Here is an 8,930-nt window from a genome sequence, read left to right as displayed (position 1 = left end):
GTAGCTGCTCGCATTAAATTCAAGGCATTAATGTTTGCCTACAAAACCACCACTGGCTCTGCACCCATTTACCTAAATTCATTACTTCAGAGTTATGTGCCCTCTAGAACCTTGCGTTCTGCAAGTGAATGGCGTATTATTGTGCCATCTCAAAGAGGCACAAAATCACTTTCACTGACTGTTCCCTCCTGGTGGAATGACCTGCCCAAATCAATCCGAGCAGCTGAGTCCTTAACCATCTTCAAGAAACGACTAAAAACACATCTGTTCCACCTTTATTTGACCCTTTAAGTCGAACACTTTCTATTCTATTTTATTTCTACTTTATCTATACTTATCTTCTTTTTTTATTATTTTTTTTTTAATTTAAAAACAAAAAAACAACACTAGCTTTTTATTTTTTCTATTATATCTACTTGTTTTTCTTTGTGTGTGTGTATAATATATATATATATTTTTTTTTTTACACCTTGCTAAGTGTACTGCGTTAGACTAATCGAGACTTGTCATTTGCACATATATATTGCTCTTTTGTTAGTTTTGACTGCTTTTATTGCCCTCATTTGTAAGTTGCTTTGGATAAAAGCATCTGCTAAATGACTAAATGTAAATGTAAATGCATATCCAAGCAAACTTGTGGACGCATAGAGTATAAATTAGCCTAAACCTCTGGTGGCAGTATTGTCAGTAGTGGATCCAGTATAAATGACCAATTCTTCCACATATCCAGTCAGCACATCAAACAAAACAAAAAACTTCAATCCAAATTGGTTTCTTTTTGTAGAGATGTACTGACTGAAGGCCAGCCTGCCTTTCCATTTCATCAGTGATTCATCCACACAGAGATCTTTATATGGGACAAAACATGACAAAAGGAGGTAACACCAGTAAATATGCTGTTTTTGTGCAGTAGATCATAATGACTAGCTCTCGCACTGTTGGTGAAGTGAAGGCAAAAGAGGAGGAGGAAGTGGTCCTGTGAAAACAGTGACCCGAAAAATTGGGTCTGCAGTAATGTATCGGTGCTCCAGCAATCCTGGACAGATGGTTTTCTGACAAGTCCCTTTAGAAGAACTTTAGAAGAGTTGAGACATACCAGCTCGTTTCCTCCACAATTTCTCCAACAAACTGCTCTGTAAAAAAACAGCTTGAAGCACTGGACCCCAGTGGCAGATGCAGGAGGAGTTTGCACTCCAGACTTTGAACTGTCAAAGGTGACATCAGGAGGTCCACGAGGAGTAAAGTCAGTATTTATGCCAGGGCTACAATTCAGGACTAGCCTATAGCGGCTGAATTAAGCAAACAAGTATCCCACCGGTAAAGTTTTGATGGATCACAACCGTAATCAAAGTAAAAACAATTACAATGGCATAAAGGAGTTGTATATTAGACTCTAATCTAATGTATGAATATGCTATACTGTAGGCTTCACATATGTAAAACCTAAAACTGTATGCTGGAAGGTTAAGGCGGCTGGTATAGTGGTCTGTTGACATCTCCATGTGGTCCTGTTTGGTATTACAGCTTGACTTGACATACATTGTGAATTATGAAAATGGAAAACATCATCATCACCCTTTTCATGTGTCTGGAAGTTGGATGGTGATGATGACAATACTAATTGTATTCATTTTTATCTTGTGTGACAGTGAAAAGGCCATGTCATGTCAACAACCTATGGGAGAGATTGAAAGTAGCCCATAGAAATACCATTTCTATAATACTTAATATTTCAATAATAACATGCTGTTTGTAGAAATAAAATGTCAAGAGTCTTCTTGATTTCACCCATGTTAGAAATTTTACTAGAAATTTACTCTATTCTTCTCCCAGTTCACTGGTCCACTTACTTTCATGTATTTTAGGAGAAATTGATACATTTACATGTTGTAAATCTAACAGATATGATTCTCTGAACTGCAGCTCAAACTAACACAACAGCACCTATTGCCGTGTGTCAGTTAAGAAGATCATTATAAATGTGTTTAAACAACAAAAATAGATACACTTACAGGGTATTTCCTGGGACAAAAATGGTCTTTGGTGGTGGCTAACAGACCCTACCCCCTACCCCATGGTTATACAACAAATAATAAAAAAAAAAAAAAAAAAATTGGTCATTGTAGTAAAACCATTGTTACTACAAAATACCTATGGTTTTGCTTTAACCCTCTACCGCATGGTGTGGCCATATGGCAACATCCTCTTTGTGTTCATTTCCTTGCCACTGTCTCTTTAAGAGAACATTTTTATTTTTTTGTTGTTTGAAAGAGAAGACCTTAGTTTAGCCAATGATGTGCTTTGATTAAGTCACATGACATGCATTTTTTTTCTGTGGCGAGATGTCTGACAGACTGCCGTCTCTTGTCGGTAGTTGCTGAAAGCAAACTAAAACGTCAGTAACAAACAAGGACCAGTTTGTGTCACTTCTACAAAGAAATCGGAAACATCACAGTTATGATGTTATGATGACATATTCACCTCTCAAAAAAGTTTTTATAAAATAAATTTTTGGTAAATAATTCAAATGTATGTGTTGCCAAGCGGCAACACTGTGCAATAGTGGAATGACATTATTACAATAGTTTAGCTAGCTAGCAAGGTCAGCTGCAATCTGTTAAGCTGTAACAATATCAACATTAATACTAGTGATATAATGTTGATTAGTTGTATGGTAATGGCATTTGTATTATGGATATAATCAAACTGAAATGGCAATTTTACATTTGATTAAATATTAATACAGGTAACATTACATCAGTGAGCACGGCCATATTCTATGGCAAGGTAAAAAAGAAAAGGGCAGAACTGGCTCTTCCTGCAGATTAAAAAACTGCTTTGTGAAGTTTCATACATTAAACAGATGATCTTTCAAGGATTGTGGGGGGATGGGGGGGCTCATGTTCATAGTCTTCCTCTCATGAGATTGCATAATGCTGAATTTTCATGAACTGCAATGTTTTTGGGTTTTATGTCAGTGTTTTATGATACATGATATACAGTATTATATTTGTTTTAACTGTATCGATTTGCGTTTTTCAAAAAATATTTATGAAAAATGTAATGAAATAAAAAAATGATAAATAATTATTCAGCAAAAAAGAATGGAATAAATAAAAGCACAAGTTGTTGGAAAGTATGTATAAGGTGTCAATTATAAAGTACTGTGTTAAAGCTTATAATAGCACCAATTGAAACAACACAAACAACATTTCTGAGGAAAAATATTAACTATAAGTAAGCTTACACTTATTCTAAGTTAGATCCACTATTGTATGCTGTTGCCGTATAGCAACATATCATAAAGTACCTTAAAAAAAATTTTTTTTTCCAAATTTAAATTTTTTTTTTTACAGCACTTCCAAGTTAAGCTTAGAAAAGAAAAAGATTCTAATATTTTTTTCTATAGGTCTATCATAATGCGTGCGGTAGAGGGTTAAAAACCATAGTTTAACCATGGTTTTTTTTTTTGGTGGTGGTGGTGGTAAAACCGTGGTTATACAAATAGTAATACGCCAAAAAACATGGTTTTACTACAATAAAACTAGGGCTGCACGATAAATCGCATGCGTCACATATAGGGATGTGCGGGTCTAGTCGACACTGAAAAAAATAGTCGATTACACGACAGAAAAAGAAAAAAAAACATTATCATTCAAATTACCACTGTTATTTAAAACATTTTAAATAAGTTAAAATAAAACATTTGAAAAAAAATAATAAGTTATTTTTAAAAGTGTATCTGGGCATAAACTACATTTTTACCTCAGACCTCGCATGAGTTTTCTTTGTGTCAGTTGCGGCGAGTTCAAAAGTGACCATGCGAAAGACGAGAAGGTGTGGGATTATTTTGAATTAGAAGGAAACGGAAATGTTTTGTGTAAACTGTGTAATATCAAATTGTCTTACAATAACTCTACTGGAGCGATGCGTAATCATATTCAATACAGGCATGTAGGCGTTAGTTTAGAGACTAGCCAAAGCCAGCTAATGTCAATCACGTCATTCACTACAGCCCGCCACCGCTGTGATCCCGTCCGCGCTGTCTATTCCTCTAACGAAGACCCACTTCGGTGGTGGTGCGGGATGTCCTGGCGCTTTCTGAAACTCTGTTGGCTTGCTTTTCATTATCTCTGTGTGCCTGCGACTTCAGTTCCTGCAGAGCACGTTTTTTCAAGTGCAGGAATTGTTAATCGCCTCAGGTCCTGTCTTTCTTTTTGTTCGTTTTGTTTTTAGATGATATAGCCTACGTGATGAAGTATGTTTTTAAAAGCTGTTTTAATGCTATTCCTTGATCAAATTTCCTATTGTTTTTGACTTGTTTTAATATGTTGGGTAACATTATATGAAGAAAGAATTCTGTCAGGCTATTGATTGATTTTCCATTGTCCCCAGCTGATTTGAATAAATAAGCATTGGCTGACGTTGAGTGTGTGCTCTTCTTTTTTTTTCTTTTTAACAACCGCCTAAAATTAATTATGATAACGCGAAGCAAGCGCAAGGCATAATTGTGACCTATTTTTAGCGGAATTCATTGACCGATGTGTGATTCATAGATTAAGTATTTCAAATGTAGGCAACACGCACGCACAAAGTTTTTTTTTTTCTTACCATCTTTTGGGGGTTTCTTGCTCTTAGACTAGTCGACTAGTCGGATACAAAACTTCTGTTTAAACGACAGTCAAATTAGTACTCACATATATGATCGTGGTTTTGTGCAGCTTGTCAGTGAACAACGGCTCTGTGTAGTAAATGCTGCTCCATCTGAAAGCATGCACGTGATGGAGATTTACCACTGATTATAGAACTGGCTTTACTGACAAGATGCGCATTAAATACTCAAGTACAAAGTACTCTTCTAAAAAAACTACTCTGAGTATTAGTTACTTTTTAGCCGTTGATATTTAATGAATTGCCAAAAACCACTAAATCAAATCAGAGATCCATGGAGAAAATAGAATCTAGCAATACAAAGATAGAACTGCTTTCAATTTATTACTTAAAAACACTTACAGCAAGTGAAAAATATCTACATATATACATGTCTAAACATACAGTACAGCCTTTCTTTGGTTAGCTTGATTTTGTTTCTTAATCACCACATTTAAGAAACACTATTAAGTGCATAAAACACATCAAAACTCCACGAAGCACAAGTGTATTGATTAGAAAATTTTTTTTAAAGAAAAAACACACTGGGACATTTGACTGCAAATCACATTTTGACATTATCGGTACTGCTTGCAATCACAATGCAATAAACGGGTCTACAGAAAGAAAATTAATACTTAAAATAAAAGGGTTATTGGGCTGTTGTTTATATTATCATATAGGCCCGGATCTACAGAAATGCTCGCTCAAACGAAAGCAAGAGCACCCTCAGCTGAAGCTGTAATAATAGCATATTGCCGAAACAGATTTGGCAAACGATCCAATGCGTATTTGTGTTTGCGCTCTGGAGAGCGTTAAAGGTTTCTATTTTCAACGTGTTTCTATAGCGTTGAGCAATGTAGCCAATCACAGACATGTCTGTTAATTTCTCCTAACTGAACACCTTCCCAAAAATTCAACATAGAAATAAAAACAGTATAAATAACAAAAAATAAATAAGCCGACATGCTTTGCGCCTTGTTTGAATGCACACGCATGCGTCGTAAACAAAAATCATGACTTTATCCAACAATTTCTTCTCTTCCGTGTCAGGCTTTGACGCGCGTTCACGAGAGTACCACAATGCATGCATAGCTTCATAATATTAAGGTTGAACCACTGATGTCACATGAACTGTTACAGTAAACAGTTATGTGTTTTGCCAATGTCCTTTCTACCTTTCTGGGTCTGGGAACGTTTCAGTTGCATTGATGTCTATGGAGGGTCAGAAAGCTCTCGGATTTAATCAAAAATATCTTAATTTGTGTTCCGGAGATGAACGGAGGTCTTACAGGTTTGGAACAGCATGAGGGTGAGTAATTAATGACAGAATTTTCATTTTTGGGCGAACTAACCCTTTAATATGAATCCTGTATGTTCTGTGTCAATGAATGATGCAAACGCACGGTTTCGTTTACTACACATACTGAAGTACGCATGACGCTCGCAGCGATTTCAGCATCTGCCGTCTCACTAAATGATACATGAACAACATCTCCAGAACAGTCACTTCATGAGCATTTAACCCTTTCATTTGAGTAAAGCTATCGGTTTAATTAAAATACACTACACAGAATTTCTGGGGGGAAAAAAAAACAAAACCTGTCATAGGGCTATTGTTATATTAAATGTTAATGAATTAAGTTGTTTTTATGCATACAAATAATTAGACATACTTAAACAGAATTTGGTAACAATAAAAACAGAATGTGAAAAAAAAAAACATATTTCATTGGGCCCTAAAAATTTACTTTTTGTTCAACTTTAAATAAACTGATGTTAAAAATTGTGTACGTTTCATGATTTTAATTAATTAGGAAAGCTTTTCTATTTAACTGAAAGCATTTAATTTAACCGTTAAAAAGGGGTCCAGAAAAATTAAAGCAGAAAAACAGAATTTGGTAAAAAAAAAAACTAATAATAATAATAAAACGGAATTTGGGAAAAAGTCAATCAGATTTCACACGGCCCTAGATATGATGATATGAGTTGATTAAATACATGATCAACTGGCTGAGATCAAGCTATTTTGTGTTTATTATTTTATCTGGCAGATATATCAGTGCCACTTGGTTACTAAAAACTGCAAAAGAAAAGTCACTTTGGTCCTGTGTGTGGTATGATGTCTATGAGTGTGTGCCTGAGCACATTATTTAGTTCTTTATCTGGTTTATGATCAATAATTTGTTTATAATCACTGCACAGGAGACAGTGTTGTTTCGAAACAAAAGGAAAAATATATTGATATTGGCTTTGGCTATCGGCCAAAACTAAGTGTGCATCCCTACAATAATTGCCTTGCACGTCGATTTAAGATGTGCTCCTACATTTGTTGCTTGTTCCTTTACAGTGCTCCTAGTAAAAAAGTTAGTCTGGAGCCTTGATGTTAGTATGACAATATTTTGCTCATAAGTGTTTTAGATTTTGGGTTTAATGTTCCAGTCTACTTTATTATTTTTTTTTCTAATTTTGTGTCTTGAAAGTTGGATCTTCTCATGTGATCTCGACCAGCTCCGTGTCAAATAAAACAGCTTTAATCACAACACTCTCATATGACATTCTTCAAAAATATAATTAATTTCTGTAGAGCTGGACATTTTAATAAGGATCAAATGAGTGAGTTCAGCTTTGAGAATGAAAACCAACCTGTTTGTGTCTCAGTATCTTCATGTCTGACTCTGAATGTTTCTTCAATCCTCGTGTCTTCACTCTCCTCTTTAATAAACACCATCTCTATTTGTTCCTCAGTATCTTCATGTCTGACTCTGAATGTTTCTTCAATCCTCGTGTCTTCACTCTCCTCTTTAATAAACACCATCTCTATTTGTTCCTCAGTATCTTCTTGTTTCACTTTGAAAGTTTCTTCGATCTGCATGTCTTCACTCTCCTCTTTAATGAACGCCATCTTTAAAATAGTAAGTTTAAGATGAGAATAATTAACAGAAAGCAAAATAAACCCAAACTAAATCCCTAGTTCAGTAGGTGGCCTTAAATCACCTGAGTAAACGAAAACACTCAACACCAGCAGTACAAATGAATAAAAGAACACAAATTATACACAAACGCCATTTAGGCGTTGAAATGATTAATATACTTGGTATTTAATGATTTGTAGGCTACACTGTTTTGATCGGCGTGTGACGTCAGAGCGCGGTGAATCACTGAATCATTTGATTCAATGCGGATTTTTTAAGTTTGACAATGTTGAATTTCATTTTACATAGTTTGTAAAAAGGCCAAAATTGCCTGAACAGGTTGCATTGAATGAAACATTTTAGCTGCTTAAAACACAAACCTTTTCTTCAGCCGAATCTCAGACGCAGGAGCGCGGCGCAGCTTTGTGACGTCACATCGTGAAATCAAAATAAAAGTCCCGTTCACACACTGCTGTCTGAAATGACAAAAGTGCAATAAAAAATAAAATATATTAAGAATTACTAGTGAAAGAGTATTAGATTTAAAAAGGCAAAAAAGTAATGTTTGGGTCCATTTATACCAGATATAGATTAAAATGGATAAAGCAACAAACAAATGTGTTAAAAAGAGTGCATGAACTCATATAAAGCAGAGTATTTTATTTTATTATTTTTATTTAGTCATTTATCAGACGCTTGTATCCAAAGCGACTTACAAATGAGGACAACAGAAGCAATCAATTGTAGTATTAAAACAACTAAAAACAGATCCAAAACTAACAGCTAACACTTTATAAATACTACCTATACACATTTTAAAAACAAAGAAATTAAATAAAAATGACAAATGCATATGACAACATTTCAAAACTTAACATTTAAATGAAAAACTAAAAATAAATAAAGCTAAAAACAATTCAAAATATTAAAGGGGTCATATGATGCTTTTTTAAAAATCATTATTTGGTGTAACAGAATATGTTGACATGCTTTAATGTTCAAAAAACACATTATTTTTCAAATACTGTACATTATTGTAGGTTCTCTATGCCCCGCCTCTCTCAAACACCTAGTTTCCAACAAAGCCCCCTCCTTTGACAAGCGCAGTCTGCTCTGATTGGCCAGCTGACCCAGTGCATTGCGATTGGCCGAACACCGCAAGCACTCGTCAGAAATGTAACGCCCCTTACCATAATCGCGAGCTTCATCTTTCAAAATAAATGTAAAGACAGTAAATAATGTCATTAGTTTTACCATCAGTTCAAGCCCGAAAGGGGAACAGACACAGTAATGATGCAGTACACAAGCCGCGGTTAAGACAGCTGACGTGCTATGATTTCTGACAGACAGTTCACTCTCCTGTGA

This window comes from Sinocyclocheilus anshuiensis, unplaced genomic scaffold, assembly GCF_001515605.1.
Source record: "Sinocyclocheilus anshuiensis isolate Anshui unplaced genomic scaffold, SAMN03320099.WGS_v1.1 scaffold1633, whole genome shotgun sequence".
In the NCBI taxonomy this organism is placed as follows: Eukaryota; Metazoa; Chordata; class Actinopteri; order Cypriniformes; family Cyprinidae; genus Sinocyclocheilus; species Sinocyclocheilus anshuiensis.
The sequence above is the reverse complement of the archived record's forward strand: the minus strand, read 5'-3'. Positions refer to the sequence as shown.